The sequence below is a fragment of the Rhinolophus hipposideros genome, assembly GCF_964194185.1.
Source record: "Rhinolophus hipposideros genome assembly, chromosome: 19".
Classification (NCBI taxonomy): domain Eukaryota; kingdom Metazoa; phylum Chordata; class Mammalia; order Chiroptera; family Rhinolophidae; genus Rhinolophus; species Rhinolophus hipposideros.
The window spans coordinates 42,107,479-42,113,623 of record NC_138065.1 but is presented as its reverse complement, the minus strand read 5'-3'; positions in this window follow the sequence as shown (position 1 = coordinate 42,113,623).

Here is a 6,145-nt window from a genome sequence, read left to right as displayed (position 1 = left end):
GGCGGGGCGGGGCGGGGCGGGGCGTGATGGCGAGGGCGGGGCTGCAGGCGGGCGGGGCGGGGCTTGGACACTTACCCCGCGCGGGTCAGAGAGGGGCGGGGCGGGGCGGGGCGGGGCGTGATGGCGAGGGCGGGGCTGCAGGCGGGCGGGGCGGGGCTTGGACACACCCCGCGCGGGTCAGAGAGGGGCGGGGCGGGGCGCGCTGAGCTCCCACTGCGGTTACCCCACCAGGTGGTGCCCACTCAGGTGCTCGCTACACTCCCCCCCCCCCCCCCCCGCCAAGAATCGCCTCGTGACAGAATTCTCAGCCCAAGGCAGGATTTCTTAGGGTCCTCATATGTGTTCTAAGTCATTGTGAGTCACCCTCCTGGTCATCATGACCTAACAAATTCGCTCCCCATCACTCCACACACGCCTATCTGCACAAACAGTCTAAAAGAAAATTTATGTTTTATCCTGGCAGGCGATAGTAACTGGAACCCTCTGGTTAATACTAGAGGAAGCCTCAGTGACAAGTGCAGCCACCTACCTACCTTTCCCCCAACCTATGAACACAGTTCCCCAAATGAACTTAGCTTTACATTTTAAACAAGACAGTCACTTTCTGCCAAGGATAGGTTCGTCTCTCTTCATGTCTCCGTCGTGCCGCTCAAAATTCTCACTACTAATGAAAGATTGCATTATGTAACCGTTAAACTGGATTCCAATTTCCAGCTGAGGAGGAAGCATGCAAACTATGAGCACTTTCACAATAAAAGTATGCTCAAGAGAATACATTTTGGAGAAAAACAGAGACCACTCATTTCTGTTATTTTTCTCTTAAACGCACACTTTGCCAATTGGAATAAGTTTTGTTTACAGTCTAGCTGGGAAGTATTACACAGGGGCTGACAGCTCCCAAGGAGAAGAACAGCACTGGGAAAACACCTGCCTTCCTTCACACTCATCTGGAAGGACACTGTGTTTATTCTGAGGAAAATATCAGTATTAATATCGTGTTACTATAGTTCAGGGAATAATTACAACATTCATCATGTTTTGACTCTGAAGTGTTTTTTTTTCCTTTTGTCATGAGTCCTGGATTTTGTTTAAAAGGGTACCTACCTGTAGATTTCACTTACCGAAGGGAAAAATCTATTACTCTAGTATTTCTTCAGTTTGGTTTTAAATAAATTTTGGGGTTTTTCGTCTTAGGTTCAGAATAATGGAGACCTCTTGTCCTCATCAAACATTCAAAAACAACAACTCTCCAAAAAAATAAAAGCAAACAATTATTTGTCAGGGACCTGCTATGCGCCGGGCAATCCACAGAGACCAAAGTTACAGATATAAAAGACAAAATTCCTATACTCATACATAATCCTAGTGAAGGGTGCAGATAAATCAATAGATGATTGTGTTTGGTGAGGACTATATATATGTGTGTGTATATATATGTATATATGTATATATACATATATATATATATATATATATATATATATATATATGCACTTTAATCCACATTGTGGGGGTTGAAAAAGATCTTTTTTTCCCAGAAGTGATACTTAAGCTGAATATTATGAAAACAGTATCTATACCCCGAGCCAATTTGGGCAATACAGAAAAGCATAAGAAAGAAGAAAATTTAATTCAGTTGTATTTCCAATGCTTGGCAATAACTACTGTTAGATTTTGGAATATTGTCTTTCAATATTTTTTTCCTATCACATTATTACAAAGTTTAGTTAATATTAGCTTTTTTATTTTTTTATTTAGTGTATCATAAGCATTTTCTTGTCTTATAAATTATTTTAACATCATTTTCAATAGCTGCATACACTCTCTTTGTATGGACATAATTTCCATAAGTCTAAACTTTTGTATGTTTGGGTTACATTAATTTTTATAATAATAAATATGCCTGTTTTTAAAAATCTTTGTGCATAAGTTTTTGCCTGTATTTAAGATTCCCCCCTCCCCCCCAGGAAAAAGAGGGATTCCTGAGTTAGGATGTGTAAATATTTTAAAGCTCTCAAGTATTGCCAAGTTGTTTTCCAAAAAGCACGTGTTAATTTCTACTCTGATTAGCAGATAAAAATTCCCATATGGGCCGTATTATAAAATGGAAGTAAGTTATAGGCACCTAAGGCAGAGGCAGAATGGGGGATGGAGTGAACATTCCAGCCAAGTGAATCCTTAGTGGTTTTACAGAGTGGTGAAAGAACTTGGTCTAGGTAGTTGGTATGGTTGGAATAGAGGGATCAGATTGGGACAAAACCTCAGGTTGGAGAGATATGCACAAGCTGTATCACAAAGGGTCATGTGTTTGACGCATCTGAGGAGTTGAATTCTAGCCATATTGATCAGCTCTCCCTTATCCAACTTTATATTCCCCTCTCTCATCCAGATCCTGCCAGTGTGTGTTGGCCACTCTTTAAGTGTCCTCGTCCTCCCTTAGTAGACCTAGTACCTCTCTGGCTGGGTGATGTTGTGTCTTAACCCTACTTATTGGTCCTCGTCCTCCCTTAGTAGACCTAGTACCTCTCTGGCTGGGTGATGTTGTGTCTTAACCCTACTTATTGGATGGGTGGCCAGGAGGGAATGTGGGATAGGTCCTCGGGAGTGGTGCAGGCTGCATTCTATGCATCATGTGCAAGACCCAGGGGAGAAGTAAGCTCAGAGCACTCAGGGGAACCTGGGGATTCACTATTTTCAAATGTGTCGCCCAAAATATTCCCGTCCCAAGTCTCAGGAACTCATTCCTTCCCAATCAGAGCCCGACTTTGGTTGAGCAATCCTGCTCTGGCTGAGAACTCAACCTTCTCTGGAATGCCATTATGCTTGTAAAAACCTGGAGCTCCCCTGTGTATTTCAGAGTTCTTCCATTCTCAGAGTATTATAACAACACTGAAAATACTTTGTGTGCAGGGACAATGACATTCATATTTTTTATCCCCAGTGCTTAGCACAACCCGTGGCACATAACTAGTGAAAGTTTTAAGAATTGTACCACTGTCGAGGTACAATAAATAGTTTTTTTAGTTTCTGAGTTCAAATGTGTATCAGTCTTTCTCACCCCTAGGTCGTTACCCTCTTGCCGCACAGGATTAGGTTCCATTCATCTTTCTTCTACTGCAGAATTTCTTTGGCAGAGGGTCCTCACATTGCCAGCTCCCAAAGCATGAGCACTAAATTCTTTAGATTAAGTTAATACTCATATGCTGTTACTCTCTTTGGGTTGGGCTACGTGCAGGAGCGCTGGGTTAAATCCACACACTGTCTCCAATGTACAAATGACTTAAATTACAAAAGCTTATTTAAAAATTAGAACTCATCATTTTCTATTAGAAAACTATTTCAGGTCAAAACTTTTCTTCCTAGGTCACTGTGAAGCAGAAAATAGGCTTGTAAATTCTCTCAACCTTGAAGTTTCTGAACATTGTCTTTGAGATCTTTTTTATTTTCTTCTCTTAGAGGAAAAGAACAAATCTCTGATGTAAGTGCTGGCCTTCGGCAAAACAAAAAATAGATAAGGCTCGCTGACATTTCAGAGGTCCACCCATGCACCGAGTTTCCTGGGTGTCTCATGATTATCTAGGGTAGGGAGCAGAGCAGATTCATTTGCTCTAATAGAGGTGCAGGAAGGGCTGGAATGGAATGAAACCAGCTCTGGGATTGGGGGCTGTACTGGAGAGACAGCAGAGACCTGGAGGATTCACCTTTCTTTTCTCCTACTGGTGACTAACCTGACTTTAGGTGAACAGTTGGGACCAGAATTAAGAGAAACTGAGGGATCCTATGAAGCAAAAGATTCAGCCTTCCAAAGAGGAGAGAGAACAGTTCATTCATTTTACGGATATGTATTGAGCACCTGCGTTGTGCTGATGTAGTGTTAGGGGCTGAGGATTTAGCAAAACACACAAAAGTCTCTGGGATTGCATTCTGGTTGGGGAGACAGAAAATAAACTTTTTTTCAAAGTAAGATTCCCAAGAGAAACAAAAACACACGTCCACACCAAAACCAGTATATGAATGTTCATAACAGCATTATTTATAATAGCCAAGCATCCATCAGCTGATAAACAGAAAAAGGAAATGTAGTATATCCATACAATGGAATATCAAATGGCAATTAAAAGGAATACATGCTACCACATGGAAGAATCTCAAAAACATGCTAAGTGAATGAAGTCAGTCACAAAAGCCCACATAACGTACAATTCCATTTGTGTGAAATGTCCAGAATAGGCAAAGCTATAGAGACAGGAAGTAGATTAGTGGTAGGGGCAGTGGGATGGTTTGAGGACAAATGGGGACTGACTGCTAATGGGTCCAGGAGTTTTGTTTTTGTTTTTTTGGTTTTGGTGTTGTTTTTTTTCGGTACTACAATGATTGTACTGATAGTTGTCCAACTCTGAAACTGTACTAAAAACTGTTGAAGTGTATGCTTTAAATGGGTGAGTTGAATGGTATATGAATTATACCTCAATTTGAAAAAAGTAAAATTGATAGTACATTAAGTGCTATAGAGAATGATTAAAAATCTGGGAAGGGGTGAGCAGGAATCGGGGAGTTTGGGAGGATGGGGCTGGGGATACAATTTTTATAGAGTAGGGAAGGTAGGTGACATTAGAGTGAAGATCTAAAGTAGGTCAAGAGAAAAATCTTAGACTCTGACAGCTGCAAGGGAAGGAAAGTTTCTTCCATCACCCAGTCATTCCCAGAGGGCAATTCAGGGATAAGGAACACAGGTAGATAAGGAGTAGCTCTAGTTTTAGAAAGTCTTTAATACTAACATATTATTTTCGTACTTCCCTAGATGATAAGCATTTTTAAAAGGCTACCATTGGTCAGAAAACACTGAATGAGTACATCTGGGGATTTAGGAATTTTAGAAGTTTTGTCTGGAGAAAATTTGGTTTGTATTGTTCTGGAGATGCAGGCAACAGGATGCTGTGAAATATGTTGTTTTTCCTTTTGGTTTTCTCTGTGGAACAAATAAATATTAACCAACACTCCAATCAGCAGTTTATTCCCTACTTTAATTTTTCTCTCACTGAACACTAATCTTTCCTGTTCCTTAACTCTTTGAGGTTAACTTTGCAAATAGTAACTGAGGGGTGAGGCAATACAGGAACAGCTCTCTTGGAAGCGTGTGTCTCCTCATTTTGGCCAGAAGAGGACACTGGAGAGCTTTTGGGCTTGTTTAAGTGCCCCAGTCCCAAAGGGCTGGGTGGAGCCTGAAGCATTTTTTTAGCCCCTCCAGTTCCAGCTCTGACTCAGAAGCCCGCTGCACACCACTTCGCTGAAGGACAAGTTCAGACACATTTCCCTAATGTCTAACACTTCTTTAACCTCAAACGTGATGTTCTGCTAAATCTTCAGACTTTGACAGTGTGTACTAACTCCCTCATACTTGTTTTGTGTTGTTTTCGTTAGCTCTTTGTGAGGTAAATACAGGATTTTCATTTCATTTTACATAAACCACACAAAAGAAAAGTATCAGTAGACAAGTTAATGAATTCTACTAAAGAGAGGCAATACAGGGTATGGACAAGGCCCAGCCTAAAACTGCTCGTTGTAGCTCCCCTGGTAAAAAGCTAATGGCCTAAACGTGCCTTTGTGACAATCAGAAGTCTTACATTTCAATCTTGACGGTAAAGGATGTAAGAATGACAGTAAAGGACACTAAGAATGACAATAGCTAATTAGCCTACATTTTGAAAAATACATAGATGTCTCATAGTGCAGTAAACATGTTTAAAATTGATGATGACCGTGTGGGACAGGCACCCTCCACCATTGTGGATGGGAGTAGAAATTATTGAAGACTCTCAGGAAGGCAATTTGGGAAGAACTTTCAAAAATTGAAATGTGTTTAACTTCAACCCAGCAATTCCATCTTTAGAGATCAGTGCCCCAGAAATGCTTCTGTATGTGCACATAGATACTAGCTATAATAATTATAATAATGATTATATTAGGTTGAGCACTTCTGTGTTGCCAAACGAGGTGGAAGAACTGTACATATGTGGACTAGCTTAATTCTAAAAATATATCCCAGCAATCCCCACTTGATGGACAGGCAACTGAAGTAATCGCTAGGAAGCAGTGAAGCCAGGATTCAAATGCAGGCAGTTTGATTCCAGAGTTCATGGTGCTC